At 37.8% G+C, this 16,775-nt stretch overlaps 1 protein-coding gene across 8 annotated transcripts in view; it reads left to right on the forward strand.

Annotated features, from left to right (window-relative positions):
- The window catches only part of Dlg2 (discs large MAGUK scaffold protein 2), a 1,917,798-nt gene that overhangs the window by 383,161 nt on the left and 1,517,862 nt on the right, over positions 1 to 16,775 (forward strand). The window lies entirely within an intron of this gene.

Below are 16,775 nucleotides of genomic sequence, written 5' to 3' on the forward strand. Positions count from 1 at the left end.
AGAATTATATTAGTTTTAGGAAAATTTGAAATTTAGGCTCGCCTCTAGGAACTGAGATCTACATAATGACTACACTAATGGACACTACAATGTATTTCACTTGGCTCCACCCCGGATGAAGAGCTTTGGGGCAATCAGTGGCTACTAAGCGAGGGAGAACCTGTTTTCTTTAGGGATTATGCAGGTTCTCTATACCCAGTGGTCAGTGTGAAACACAAGCACATAAAAACAATACTAAATGGACTCATTAGGCTTCGTGCACACATACATGATACACACGTACACACATACACATGTGTGTATGATGATAATTAGGGAAGAAAGGTCCTTGAATGTAAGAGAGATTGGCGGCAACATGGGGGGATCAGAAATGTTGTCAAGACTACGTACATGTATGACACTCTAAAACAAATATTTTAAAAACTAAGAAAGGAAGATAACAACAAACTTGGGACACAAAGATACTTGTATTTCTTCTTCCTGAAGATGAAGTCTTCGAGCTTAAGTGGGAAGCAAATGTTCCAGTTTGTCGGGTGGAGGAATTAAAAATACTCTGGACACATAACTGAGAAGCCCTTCCAGCCCATCTATGCCACTTAAATTCTAACCCATCTGTTCCTTTTTCCTTATAGGAGAATTATGAGATTTTAATAAGACCTGGAGTATAAACAAACTTACTACTTACTTACTACTGCAAACAGTAGGTTTATGATTTTGTTGAGATGAATTGTATCTTTGACATATTCCTGATGTGGTATTTTTATTCAAATTTGGATGAAAAAGTAAAGGCATCATAGTGAACACTAGGATTGTATTGATGAAGAAATATTTTACATTTTAGTGTGTTTCTCTTCCTTAATTTTGTGTCTCTATGTTCTCTGAGCAATTTAAGACAATTGGGAACATTTTGAAGGGTTATGTCCTGTGTTTAAATAAATTTGCTAAGTAAAATATAAAGGTTAGAGATGTAATATTCCAGAGTTCTGGTGAGAAAAATAGGAGAATGTTTAATCAATTCCTGGGGAAAAGGAGAACATAAAAGAATGGGCAGGTGTTGGTTACTAAGTAAACTGAGAATGGTTTAAGGTCAACAGTAGGGGTATTAGGGATGACAATCAAGACAGATGGATAGAGTATGTTTAATCACAATGTCTTGAATTTAAATAATGGGGGAGGAGGAACAGAATGGAATATCTTGAGAAAAGGTATGCGAAATCATTGAAAAGTCATTGTAGCCTCCAAAATATCTAAAAGACAGTGTGAGAAAAAAGAAAGCTCCCCCCCCCCCAAATAATTTGCAGTCAAGTCTTTATTGTCCTATGTGTCCAACTAGGAATCTGTGGATCGTATTTGCCCCAGCATGGCCGTTAATGTGGCCTACCACAAAATTATAAACTAACTTAAAACATGAGTTATTTTCTTTTGCTAACTCAGTTGCATTGTTCTGAACCCTGAATTTTGTAGATAACAAAGTTATATCACACTATCAAAAGACTGGCCATCCACATCTGGTAGAATTTGAATCTTATCTTAGTAAGTAGTTATGTGACCTCAGGCAAATGAAATGGTTTCTTAAAATGAGAAATTACCTATTGTGTATGGACTGCAGGACTTTAATAACTGTCAAGTAGTTAATGCTCTGGGTATTTTATCAGAGATATAGGTAAATGCTTCTTTGTTGGTCCTCGACCCAAGGGTCCAGCCCTTGAGTGAGGACAGGGGGTTCAGAGTGAGGGGGGTGAGAGGCACAGAGTCACCACACAGATACTGGGAGTCAGGGGAATGCAAACTGAGGGCAAGCAGCTGCAGGGTCCTTTATTCAAGAAGAGAGAGCAGGTTATATAGCTTTGGGCAAGCAATCAGGTTCCTTCACACCATCTCTGAGCCTGCCATTGGCTGTCTGTCTCTGGGTGGACTCTCCAATGTAAGGTTACCAGGTCCCACCTATCTGACTACTTCCATAGTTAGCCAAAGCTGCCCCAGGCTGTGAGCCCTAATGGTCCTTTGCCAGGAATGCCCACACTCCCCCCCAATATATATATAGTAGCTACTTCTATTTTTTTCTAGTAGAAACAGATTCTTTTTTTTAAATTTTATTTTATTTTACTAATTACAGTTTATTCACATTGTATCCCAGCTATAGCCCCCTCCTCAAGGCCCTCCCAATCCCACCCTCTCTCTTCTCCTGTGCCCCTCCCCCAGTCCAATTATAGGGGAGGTCTTCCTCCCCTTCCATCTGACCATAGTCTATCAGGTCTCATCAGGACTGGCTACTTTGTCTTCCTCTGTGGACTGGTCAGGCTGCTCCCCTTGGGTGGAGGTGATCCAAGAGCCAGCCCGTGAGTTCATGTTAGAGATGGTCCCTGGTCCTATTAATTGGGAACCCTCTTGAAACAGATTCTTATTATCATTGGAAATTAGAACTGGTGATAAAGGCACCAATGGATACCTTGTAAATACTACAGTGAATGGGCCGAAAAGCTTGGTCTCTTAACAACACAGAGGTCTCCAGTTAGAGCGAAATTTGATTATAGGGAACATATTAGATTGGGAAGAATCATGGTGGAGGAGCCAGACAGACCTGAAACTCAGGAGATCTGGTTCGTGTTTTATACACTTACTACCTAAATGTTTTTTGGGCAAGTCGCTCTGCTTATCTTTGTCTAAATTTCCAAATCTCAAGTAACAGAACTGACTAGATAAATTGCAACTTATTTATTTATTTATTTATTTATGTGTTTATTTATGTTACAGTTTGTTCACTTTGTATTACAATTTATTCACTATGTGTCCCGGCTGTAGGTTCCTCCTTCATCTCCTCTAGTCCCACAATGGCATGGAATCAACATTCTTATTCCCCAAAAATGAATATAGGCAAAGTGAGAGAAGATTGGACCAAAGAAAAAACTGAAACCCAGCAGGTAAAACATCAAGCAAGTACGGAATCTCCAAGCCCAGTACCTGGAGCTTCAGTGTGAAAGGTTTAGATGACACCACCCTTGCAGCTTTGATGGCCGTAACATACACACTACTTTAGGCAGGTTCCGTTTCCTGTGCTCAGACCGCCTTGGCAGTTATTTCATGACCTTGGGGTCTCTAGCATACTGGTTGTCTATGGTAACCCAGGCTGGACCTTACTTCTCAGGGTATAAATTCAGCCAGGGACCTTCCAGAGCCCGGTTGTAGGGACTCTGCCACAGGTTGTCTGGCCTCATCCAGCTCCCTGAAGCTGTGGAGGAAAAATCCAAAATCCCCCTAGTCTTGTTATCTTTCATACTTCCAAAGCCACATGAAAGGCACTGCTGAATTTGGCTGCCAGTTTAAGACATTTGGTCCACTGGCAACAGCTTTTCTATTTGAAAACAAATTGATTATTAGGAGCAGGGAACCTTTTAGGTTTTCTCCTTCTCCTGGTTGGAAGGTTAGCTGGGTAGGGTTTTGCCCTCAGGGTATCCTTCTCATTCCACTGAGAGCGAATGGCCTCTTCATAATGTCCCTAATCTCTTTATGTGACTTGTCTGCAACATTGAGCTTTGTAATGTTTTTTTTAATCTCTCTCTCCAAGTGTCATATTCCTTATTTATTCTTTCCTACTGTTTTTTTTTTTTTTTTTTTTTTTTTTTTTTTTACTGTAGGCCTATATGAGAGCAATATGTATTAGCCATACCACAGACTCAATGTTTTGTGCTGTCTTGAAATTTTATCCACCAACAAAATTAGTCCATTACATTTTAAATTAGCCCTAGGCAAATTCTTGGGGCAAAGCAGAATACAGCCAGATTCCTTGTCCGAAGTATTACAGTAATAGCATCTAGCCTAGTTACTGTTTGTCCTGTTTCCTCTCTAAACCTCATGAGCCATGCCTATCCTGTATTTATTACCCTCAGCACTATTGCCTTCCAGGATGCAACTGGAACGGCCCATTAAGCCCTGATAATAGTATTCAGCAAAGTTCCAAATTTCTCCAACTCCTCCAAAAAACAATATAGTCAGTTTCTTCCCAACAACAGCTCTACCTCTTGGTACCAGCTTCTGAATGGTTTACTTTCATGTTGCTGTGATAGAATACTATGACCAAAACAGCTTATAGAACAGTTTATTTTGGATGACATGTCCAGAGCAAGTTCACAAGGGCATTAAGGCCTATCTTGGAGGCAGGAGCTGGCAGCTGCCACCAATACACACAGAGAGAAAGAGAACAGGAGATGGGTTGGGCCATAAACCCTCAAACTTCACCACCTTCCTTTTGGACATATTCACCTCCTACAGGTTAATAAGTTTAGCACCACTCACTGGGGACTAAATTTAAATAAATGAGTCTATGGGGGACATTTTTCATTCACATTCTCTTTATATATTTTTTTCTGGCTACAGTATATATTTTCACTCTGTTAAGGGGCGATGCCTTTTGATGAAAAGAAATACAGCTTAGATCTACTCATTTTATTGTCCTTTCTTATATTAAAGGGGAACTTTTTTTTTTTCCTAATACAGTTGAGCCGTGAGGAAAGTTTAATGTTTATTTGCTTTAGGGAATGAGAAGAATATCCCCTTGATTTCATATGTATATATTAAATGTTATCAATGATTCCTTTTGTAAATGTGTTGCTTTAAAAAACATGAAGTGCAGGATCATTTTGGCAATTCTGGGTTATTTGCTTTTCCATATGAAGTTGAGAATTTTTCTTTCAAGTTCTGTAAAGAATTGTGTTGGTATTTTGATGGGAATTTTATTGACTCTGTAGATTGCTTTTAGCAGGATGGCCATTCTTATTATGTTAATACTACCAATCCATGAGCACAGGAGATCTTTCCATCTTCTGATATTTTCTTCAGTTTCTTTCTTCAGAGACTGGAAGTTTTTTTGAACAGGTCTTTCACTCGCTTGGTTAGAATCACACCAAGATACTTTATGTTATTTGTGGCTACTGTGAAGGGTGTTGTTTCCCTAATTTCTTCTCCCCTTCCATCTGACCCTAGCTTATCAGGTCTCATCAGAACTGGCCTCACTGTCCTACTCTGTGGCCTGGCAAGGCTGTTTTCTCCTCAGGAGGAGGCAATCAAAGATCTAGCCACTGCATTCATGTCAGAGACAGTCCCTGTTCCCCTTACTAGGGTACCCACTTGGACACTGAGCTGCCATGGGCTACATCTGAGCAGGGGTTCTAGGTTATCTCCATGAGTGGTCCTTGGTTGGAGTATCAGTGTCAGAAAAGACCCCTGTGCCCAGATATTTTGGTTCTGTTGCTCTCCTTGTGGAGCTCCTGTCCTCTCCAGGTCTTGGAGAGGGGCATGGGAGGAGATGAAGAAGGGAGGGTAGGATTGGGAGGGAATGAAGGAGGGGCTACAACTGGGATACAAAGTGAATAAACTGTAACTAATACAAAAAATAAAAAATTAAAAAAAACATTAAGTATATCAATAAAGAACATGGTACTTCTTGATTTCAAAATTGATTTAATGTTGGTGAACCCAATTTCATAAGATAAACACTACTGGACACAAATAGAAAGGTCAGTCCAAATAAAAAAAATAGGACATTTGCTACCTTGTTCTCACTGATAGATACATCACACAGACAAAATTGACTAATACATTTCAGAGATACCAAATTATACATTGAGAAATACTGGTGTTTGTTCTTTATAGGTCTCAGAGAATTAAACAGCACATTTTGAATCTTTAGGTTACCTTTGTGGGGAGACTTGTTGTTGCAATGTTATTTTTAATTATACATCTGTTTATGTAGTTTATATCCTCTTGTTCCAATTTTGAAAGGTCACACATTTATATACACTTATCCATTTGGCTAGCTTTTATTTTTTTCTAAGATCATGAGACACACTATTATTTATTTGACATTCATGGAATTTAATGTAGACATTTATAGCTGTAACCTTACTCCATAAAACAACATTCTTTATGCCTCACTGGTTATTCTATGTAGTATTTTCATTAATCGAATATAAGAGGTTTTATTTGTTTGCCACAATTTATTTAGTGACCCATTGATTGTTAACATCTATGTATTGAACTTTGGAAAGGTCTCAAGGTTACTAAGAAGAAAATATATTCTACCACTGTTAAGTGGAATATATTTTAGATATGTGGCATATCTATTTGATCTAGAGGGCAGATTTCCCCAATCTTTGTTGTTTGTTTGTAGCTATCATTGATAATAGATTATTGCAATGCTTTGTTGTTTTTGTGTTTAAACCTCTCTGTATGTTTATATCCAGTAGTGTTTGTTTTATGAATCTTGGTTCACCAACACTCAATATGTTTTTAACCTCAGAGCTGTCATTTTTCTACAAGATATATTGGGCTATTTAGCATTTTTTTAATCTCCACATTAAAATAAGTATCACTGGTAACATCTAATGTACACAGATATGGACGATATACTCACTCTGCTCTCATTCCGTTAAAAAGTTAAGAAACAAAGGGATGCTTCCAAAGTTATCCTCTAAAGCTAGTATTCACGATAATATGACGGGATGATGATACAATACCAACTGTAATAAAAAAAGGAACTAGAAAACTAGGTCAATTTCCTTGATGAAAGTAGACATAAAACTTTTCTGTAAAATTCATCTGAGCAGAATTCAACAATAGTTGAATTAAAAGACAATAGTTTATTATCAAGTTGTTTTTACACCACAAATTTAACAATAGTTCAATATCTAAAAACTAATAAATGTAGTACAGGAAAAGTTAGTATGGAGGATATAAATCATAATTGAATGGATGCAAAAAAAAAAAAAACCCTTTCACAGAATTCAACATCTCTTTATAATAAAAGCCCTGAAGAAACTAGGAATAGAAAGGTCATACCTCAAAGAATATATGACAAACCAATGGTTGATATGAATAAAAACAAATAATTTCTACTAAGATCAGAAATGAGGCAAGCATGTTCACTCTCATGAATCTTATTAAATGTAGTGCTAGTAATATTAACAGAACAATAGAGCAAGGAGAAGAAATAAAAGGAACACAAAAATAAAAGGAAAAAGTAAAATTTGTAGATGACATGATACTATATATAAAAGACTAGAGAATTAATCAGAATACTCTTAGATTTAATAAACCCTTTCAATAACTTAGCAGGATATGAAAGTCACACACACACACACACACACACACACATTCAGTAAATTTTGAACATAGCAATAATTACTAATTGGGGATTTCAGGAAATTAATTACATTTTACAATGGTTTCAAAAAAGTAATGGCATAAATTACCCATCTATTTTAAACAGTTATTTATTTAAAACTGTAACACATCAAAGAAGTTGAAGACCATGCAGCTTAGTTTTCGTCAACTTTATACAGCCTAGAGTCATCTGGTCAGAAGGAACCCCAGTGGGCAGTGGGGAGTGCCTCCATCAGCTTGGCCTGTAGGGAAGTCTGTGGCATCGTTTTCCTGACTGAATATTGACCCTTTACAGTTGGTGATACTCTTGGGCAGGTGGTCCTGGGTTGTGTAAGAAAGCGTGCTGAGTAAGCCATGTGTATCAAACCGGTAAGCAGCTTTGCTCTCTGGTATTTAACAGTTACTGTCTCTAGGTTCCTTGTTTGAGCTTCTGCTCCAGCTTCTCTTGATGATGGACTTTGCATAGAAGTGTAAGCCAAATAACCCTTTATTTCTGGAGTTGCTTTTGATATGGTACTTATTACAGCAATAATACTCATTCTAATACTATTACTACTGCTAAAAACTAGGACAGATCAGAAGTATATAATATTGTTAAAATGAATTTGTGATCAAAAGCATTCTACATAATCACTAAAATTCTCAGCAAAATTAGAATGATATTCATCATGGAAATAGAAATGAAACAGTCCCCAAAGTTAACACAAAACCCTACACAATGGCCAAAGTAATCTAGAGTAGAAAGGATGATACTGGAGATCTAACAAAACCTGATGTCTAATTATCCCAAAGAGCCCTACTAATGAAAGCAGCAAGGAACAGGCACAAAACTGGACTGGTAGACCAGTGAACAGGAAAAAAAAAATCTAGGACTAAACCAACACAGCTGAATGTGAAGCTCTGCTGGATAAGGCTGAAGTCCGTAGATTCTGGATAGCCATTTATTGGCACTCAGACCGCGGTGATAGACTCCCTTATCTCAGCGGGGTTCAAAAAGTCTCCCCTGATTTGGGTGACCCCAGGTCTTCCAAGGAGCATCACAGAGCCCTCAGGGAAGGTTACAGGCCAGACTCTTCCAGATAAGGAAACTTCTCTATCAAGCATCTAGGAATTCTAGACATGCCCTACCCTGCTAAGAAGATTACTCTTAAACAGTGACCTTCAACTGTACTTCCCCCTCACCCTTAGGGTAAGTACTATAGTTTCCCTCTTGTGATAGGACCACTAAGTATCCCTGATCTACTTACCCCAGCAAATCAAACTTATTTGTCCTGGAAATCCCTTCCTCTGCTCAGGGTTTATATCGCCCTTGATTTCACAGGAATAAAGGTACAAGCTTTTTCAAGACCCTCTGAAATTCATAATTTATCCTTGGCGGAGCCATGACTCACTGGCCTGCCCTTCAGACCGCTGGGCGCTGGGCCTGGCCTCGCCAGGTCTATGTCTTAGCTGCAAACAGACCAGGCATGGGCTTCCGCTTGCATATCTGCTGTTCTCAGCACAACAACCAACTTAACCAAGAACAGTTAACACTGCGGTATCACCGTAGGCTCTGGAATGCCAGAGCGTCCACCAGGCTAAAATAACTGAACTGTAACACTCGGTGGAAAGCCGTTTTCACATCCTGGCGTGGGCACTCGAACTGCCCCTGAGAGAAACAGCAACCCCTGTTCTCCATTTGGAAGGTTCCAGGTCCCTACCGATTGGACAAAGACAGCTGAAGTCATTTTATTCCTGACAAAAGCTCCAAAAACATACACCAGGTGATAATGCCCCTTTAAGAAGTAGTGTTGGAAAACTATCCACATGTGCAAGACTAAAGTATAGCTCTTGATTTCACACTCTGTTCAACACTTAGGTTCAAATGGACCAAATATCTTAATGTTAGACTTGAAACTTTAAAAGTAGTAGAAGAAATGATAAGGGATACAACCCAATATAAAAAACTATAGAGAATTCCTTTCTAACTACAGTAGCTCAGGAAATTAAAGTAAGCATTAATAAATGGGATTATGTAAAAATTTAAAAACACATAGAGCAAAGCAAACAATTTCTAGAGACAAGAGACAGCCTAGATTCAACAAGAGATTAATAGGCAAAATATGTAAAAAATTAAAACGATTAAATGACGAGTGAGCAAATAATTTGGTCGATAAATGGTCAAATGAACAACAGACTCTTCAATGAAGATGCATAACTGGCCAATGCATGGGATGATATTTAATGTCTTTAGCTCTAAGCAATGAATGAAAATCAAAGCTCTGTCAATGGCACTGGAGAGAGAGCTCGGTAATTAACACCGGCTGTTCTTCTACAGGATATAGTTCAATCCCTAGCACCCACCTGACAGCTCAAAACCATCTCTAACTCCCAACTACCAGGAATCTTTTTGTCTCTATGGTCACCAGGCATACATGTGGGATGTCGTGCATAGATAGTCATAGAGAAAAAACACCCAATCATACACATAAAAAATAAGTACATAAGTAAGTAACCTCTGTTGGGATTTCTTCTCAATCCAATCAGAACGGCTAAGATTAAGAAATAAATAACAACAAAAGTTGCTGCTGGTACAGCATTGAACATGTATTAGCCAAAGACCATGGGAAACCATGCATGTATCGCTTAAATAATTAATCCAGCACTCTAATGTGATCTGGAAACAACCCTTCTGTGAACATTGTCAAGAGAACCAGTCACCTCATTAGAGAAATACCTGCATGTCTATCTATATTGCAGTCTATCTACAACTCATTATACACAAGGCCAAGCTAGAGAATTAGCCTAGGTGTTCATCAGTGGATGAATGTATAAAGTAAATGTGGAATATATACATACATAACTGAATTTTATTCTGCCATAAAGGAATGAAATCATGTCTTTGTACAAAAAAATAGATGAAACTGTAGATCATAGCTTAAAACATGAGAATCAGACTTGTGAATAAAAGCACCAGCTCTTCTCATATCTGAAGTGTAGGGAGTGAGTATTGCGAGGGAGAGGACATAAAAACACAGTGAGACTCTTCGGGGATGGAGAAGCTGAAACAGAGGAGAGAGGGATAAGAGGGAAAGAGAGGGAGTTAATATGATCGAAGTATGTTACAGGTATATTTGAAGATGTGCTGGTTTGTCTCATGTCAACTTGACACACAAACTAGAGTAATCTGAAGGGAGCGGACCTTAATTGAGAAAATGTCTTCGTAATGTCCAGCTGTAAGACATTTTCTTAATTAGTGATTGATGGGGGAGGGCCCAGCCCATGTGGGTTGTATCATCCCTGGGTTCTTTCTGTAAGAAAGCAGGCTGAGCAAGCCTTGAGGAGTAAGCCATCAATTACCACCCCTTCGTGGCTTCTGCATCAGCTCCTGCCTCCAGGATCTTGTCATGTGAGTTACTGTCCTCACTTCCTTCACTGCCGTACAGTAATGTGGAAGTGTAAGCTGAATCGTTGCCACTCCCCAGCTTATTTTTTGGTGATGGTGTTTCATCACAGCAATGGAATCACTAAGGCAAGTCTCATACTGAAGTACATAACCGATGCATGTGAATGCAAAAGAAATATTCCTGCCACATGAAAAGATGTGGATGAAGCTTGAGAACATTGTACCAATCAGAACAATCTGGCAATAAAAATATAGCTACTGTATCATTTTACTTCTGTAAGGTATGTAAAAATACTCAAACTCTTAGAAAGAAAAGGTGGCAAGCAAATTCCTTATTGCTAAGGGGATGGATGAGGAAAAAAATAGTGTCTTGTGGTTAGAAAGTTTCAAGGTTTTTTTTGTTTTAAGACAGGGTTTTTCTGTGTAGTTTTTCTTGGACCCACTTTGTAGAATAGGCTGACCTTGAATTCACAGAGACCTGCCTCTGCCTCCCCAAGTTCTGGGATGACAGACATGCACTACTGCACCCCGCTAAGAGTTTCAGTTTTAAGATATAAAAGTTTTAGCGACCTGTTATACAATATTGGGAGTGTATATTAGATTACTGAACTCCTCACTTAAAATGGTTGAGAATATAAGTTTAATGTTTTATGTTTCTAGTAAATGATAATGTCAATTCGATGATTCTGAGATAATCTACCTGAAAGAAAAAAAATTGGAAAGGATCACATAATTAGATGATTGTATGTTGATTTTCAATGTCCTTACTTTCAAATCCCCCTACTGCCAGCATTCTTAGGGGAGAATGATATTAAAGATCTATGACTAGACTGTCTATATGAGCTCTGCAGATAAGGCTTTTATGTTGCCAACTATGTCATATTCATAAAGCTATTTTAGACTAATCAATTAAGATAGTAATGCATTTATTTACAAGATGTTGCTGCAGAAACAAAAACACTTAAGAAACTAGATTTTATCAATTTAGCATATCTGTAATTAGAATTTTATTATTTTCTATCTATAAAACATAAAAGAACATTTGTTCATGTAGGGATCATGTAAGAAGACTTGCAGACTCTATTTACTATCTGGATCAATAAGTTCTGTGCCACTGAAAGTAAAATAGATCATTGTTATACATGAGAAGAAATGGGGCTATAGGTTACACGACCTTGGCAAATGCTATTTAATACAACAACTGTCAGTAGAATGTCTACCATGATATCTAACAAAAGTAGTTATATAAATTTGTATGAGCCAATTTTTTTCTGGGCCTCAGATTATTTTTACCTGTAAACTTATAGTTAATTTACTTCTCATGAATAATTGCTGATACCATGCATGTGAAAATTCATAATTGTACATTACTCTGTAAGAGTTAATTCTTTTACAAACCATATGTCTAATAAGCAGCTAATAGTCAAATATTTATAAAGGTTTATCGTGTAGCTCAATAACAAGAAAAAATAATATGAGTTAAAAAAAAAGCTGGGCGCAGTAGTGCATACCTGTAATCCTAGCACTCAGGGAGGCAGAGGCAGGTGGAAGCGGGAAGAGGACAGGGGAACCTATGAGAAAATGTGGGTCAGAGGACACAAAGAAGTAGATAGATACGAGAAACAAATTGAGTTAATAATATATTTGTACATGCAGTATATGTGATCAATGTACCTTTCAGACACAGAAAAACAAAAGGAGATCCATGTCTCAGTGCTGAACTATTTGCTGTGGTAGATTTAAGAGAGGGAGAATCTTCTTCATTTGTGGACTTACTGGTGACTGTATCCAATCCAGGGTCACACAGATGGCCCTGGTTAAGCTAAATTTGTACCAAAATAAGACCAAATGTCATGGTTTTGAAAGAGAGACTTGTAAGGACTGTGGGGAGTTTATAGAAATCGGAGAGAGCTAGGCGGGGGTGTGTGTGAAAGAGTAATGTATACATTGTATACATATTTAAAATAGTCACATAAAGTAATATAAAAGGAAAAAAAAATAAGATAATGTCTTTTAAATAACCTCAGTACAGTAATCGTTTCCCTTGGCATCATAGCATGCATTTTAATTATAGACAATAGAATTTGTTTTAAAGAATAGAAAGGTTAATGCTAAATCTGAAAAGAAGGTGATTTTATAGATTTGTGAGTACTGTTAATAATAGAACCACTTCCTAAGAAATAAAAATATATTAAAAACCATGTAAACTTCACATTGGGCTACTGATTCTGACTTAGCATTAAAAAAACCTGGCTTTGCTGTGATGCATTTTGTCCATCCAGTCAAAAATTTTCCTGATAGGATGATGCTTTCTTGCCTTCATACCTACACTTTGTAATGAGGTAGATGGTGACAGAAATTTGGGAATAATTTTAAAGTATGGCCCTTTCTTTGAAGGAAACAAACTAAGATCATGCAATGATGAGAGGTAGAAGGGATCTAATTTAATTAGAGAGGTCAGTTTGAGGTAGTCTGACTGAGATGGTAACATCTGCACGGAGACCTGTGTGACAAGGAGCCAGGTGTGTGAGGATCCAGTAAGGCTGTTCTTGGCAGAGAGAACAACATAATAAATGCTCTGAAATTACTTTACATGCAGAACAGATAACAGAAGAGTCTGATTAGGGTAGGAGAAGGTGGGGTGTGGGAAGGGCATTTAGCAATGCTGTAGAGGTTATTTATATTAACTTAAAAGTAAAATTGCTTTGCAGCCTTTGAGATTTGTGGCTTGCATGCAATTATTTGGGTATTTGGAATCCATTCAATGCATAGCATTATATAACAATAAGGGAACTTGAGCCTCATAAAGAATGTGTTTAATGTTCAGCAAAGTTTACATGAACTTGTAATTTGTTAAAGAAATATAATTTAGATGAATGTTTTTACCCTATATTGTTGGATGATTTATGGTTATTGAAATTTCTAATTTTCAGAAGTGGTTTAGGTTTTGGTAACAAGAGACATGCAAACCATATCGTTATTGATAAACTATGTTCCAAGTCACATATGTAAGCAAAATTGTCTCACAATTTTACCAGTGCAAGTAGAAATGCTAAACCCCCAAGTTTGTTTTTTGTTATAATTATTGGTTATATTAAGTTTGTTTATTTTTATATTTATTTTACATAGATATAAAATTAACTTGACTAGAATATGCAGTTGCATAGAATTCTGTTTTATATGAATTCTTTTCAGGATCCAATATTGTACTGACTTTTTTTTTTTTTTCGTAATAGAAACTCAGTGGAAAACTCAGCCATTTCCCAGTTGATCCCAATTTCCTACAAGTCTCTGGAGAGTTTGGAAACGAGGACAGGCATTTTGCCATGACCTGCCTGCAGTCTATTTATTTTACTAAGCTAACAAGCTTTGCAGATGTCATTTGTGTGCCTACTGTCCCAGGCACTTGGGGAACAGAGAGACAGGGATGGGAGTTCAGGTGGGTGGATTGATTCTGGTATTTCGACTGGAGCTTATCTTTCCACCATGGAGCGCATTCCTTCTTGAATGCTCTGACATCCCTTAGACACTATCAAAGGCTTTCGTGTTGAAGCCCAGAGACACACCTATCTTGGCAGGGTGATCCCAGGTTATTAATCTGCATTGAATCCAGGGTATCATGGGTCTGGATCTGAGGTCTGATGAGATGCAAAGAGCACAACCTTGTGTTGAAGTCACCTCCATTCTCTGTGACCTAGGGTAGGTTATATGTACTTTGAGACATTCTGTTTCATGAAGTGAGATTATAATCCCTTCTTGAAGTAATGTTATCACTAGATATTATATTTACAAAATATCTGCAATAGTAGTTAAGATAAACTCCCCTTTACTCATATCACTGAAAGTGTTTCTGTTAGTACGTTCCTGTGACAAGGGGACAGTTCTCTGCTTCCATCCTGCCCGTTACAGCTGTCCTGCTTCATCCGTGACCATTGCAAGCTGTGCTGCCTCAGGTTAGACTGGATTTTCTATTGGAAATATTTTTATTTTCAAATACTTTTACCTACATTCACCAACCTATTTCTTTGTTAACTTTATATGAGCATATGTATATGTATATATGTACATACATATAATTACTCTACATGTGTATTGCTCACATATGGACAGGGTTATATAGCACAGATTTATGTAACTGGAACTGATCAACTCTTTAGCTCCTTTTTTTTTTTTCTTGTACCTTAGGGACTATGTTAGGTACTAGCATTATTTAAATCATCCTCCTAAACTGCTTTGTTCCTAGCACAATAGAATATGAATATATTTTACTTCTATTGTTTCTCAAACATGTTTGAGACAAACAAATAGAAAGAATGCATTTCACTGCATTATTAAGGTTAAAGTATAGGCTTTTAGTGGAAGTAATTTCTAATAGTAATATCTAATATCAAACCGTAAGTCAATATATTCCTGGCATAATCTCAGCCTTAAGAAATATCAAGTAAAGCAGTTTGCAGGGTATGGATTTATACCTTGCCAAACACTTCTTGTAAAATCACAGACTCAACTGAATGCTATGTCTGTAGAAAAAAAAAATGCTTCTAGCCAATGCTTTGTTAAATATAAAAATAAAGTAGTATTTCCCTGGAGGCAAATGAGTGGATTATCTTCTACTGTCTTTATATATGAGAAAAATCAATGAAGATAGGAGTAAACAAAGCTGCATCCTGACTTGTACCAGGCTTTAAAATGTACATAGCCTTTGCTTTGCAGAAGCTCTTCAGCTTCATGAGGTCCCATTTGTTGACTGTTGCTCTTAGAGCCTGTGCTGTTGGTGTTATGTTCAGGAAGTTGTCTCCTGTGCCAATGAGTTCTAGGCTTTTCCCCACTTTTTTTTTCTAGCCGATTTAATGTGTCTGGTTTTATGTTGAGGTCTTTGATCCACTTGGACTTCAGTTTTGTGCAGGGTGATAAGTATGGATCTATTTTCATTTTTCTACATGTAGACATCCAGTTGGACCAGCACCATTTGTTGAAGATGCTATCTTTTTTCCATTGTATGGTTTTGGCGTCTTTGTCAAAGATCAGGTGTTCATAAGTGTGTGGGTTTATTTCTGGGTCCTCTGTTTGGTTCCATTGATCCACCATTCTGTTTCTATGCCAGTACCATGCAGTTTTTATAACTGTTGCTCTATAGTACAGCTTGAGATCAGGGATGGAGATACCTCCAGAAGATCTTTTGTAGAGGATTGTTTTAGCAATTCTGGGTTTCTTGTTATTCCATATGAAGTTGAGAATTTTTTCTTTCCAGGTCTGTAAAGAATTGTGTTGGCAATTTGATGGGAATTGCATTAAATCTGTAGATTGTTTTTGGTAAGATGGCCATTTTTACTATGTTAATCATGAAATTTGCAGGTAAATGGTGGGACCTGGAAAGGATCATCCTGAGTGAGTTGTCCCAGAAGCAAAAAGACACACACAGTATATACTCACACATATAAACATACAACATAGGAAAAACCTGCTAAAATCGGTACATCTAAACAAACTAAGCAAAAGAAAGGACCCTAACTAAAACGCTCAATCCCCATCCTGAAAGGCAAAGAGGATGGACATCAGAAGAAGAAAACAGGAAACAACCTAGGAACCTGCTACAGAGGGCCTCTGAAAGCCAGAAGAAGAAAACAGGAAACAACCTATGAACCTGCCACAGAGGGCCTCTGAAAGCCTCTGCCCTGCAGACTATCAAAGCAGATGCTGAGCCTGATGGCCAACTGTCAGAGGAATTTTATATAAGAAGTGGGAAATAGCAAGAGCTGGAGAGGACAGGAACTCCACAAGGAGAGCAACAGAACAAGAAAATTTGAACACAGGGAACTTCCCAGAGACTCATACTCCAACCAAGGACTATTCATGGAGATAACCTAGAACCCCTGCACAGATGTAGCCCATGGCAGTTTAGTGTCCAAGTTGGTTACATAGTAATGTGAAGAGGGACTGCCTCTGACATAATCTGATTGGCCTGCTCTTTGATCACCTCCCCCTTAGGGGGGAGCAGCCTTACCAGGCCACAGAAAATGACAATGCAGCCACTTCTGATGAGAACTGATAGTCTAAGATCAGAAAGAAGGAGAGGAAGACCTCCCCTATCAGTGGACTTGGGGAGGGGCATGCATGCAGAAAGGGGAGGAAGGGTGGGATCAGGAGGGGAGGAGGGAGGGGCTTATGGGGGGATAAAAAATGAATAAAGTGTAATCAATAATAATAAAAAATAATAAGACAAAAAAAATAC

This window comes from Meriones unguiculatus, chromosome 14, assembly GCF_030254825.1.
Source record: "Meriones unguiculatus strain TT.TT164.6M chromosome 14, Bangor_MerUng_6.1, whole genome shotgun sequence".
Taxonomy (NCBI): Eukaryota; Metazoa; Chordata; class Mammalia; order Rodentia; family Muridae; genus Meriones; species Meriones unguiculatus.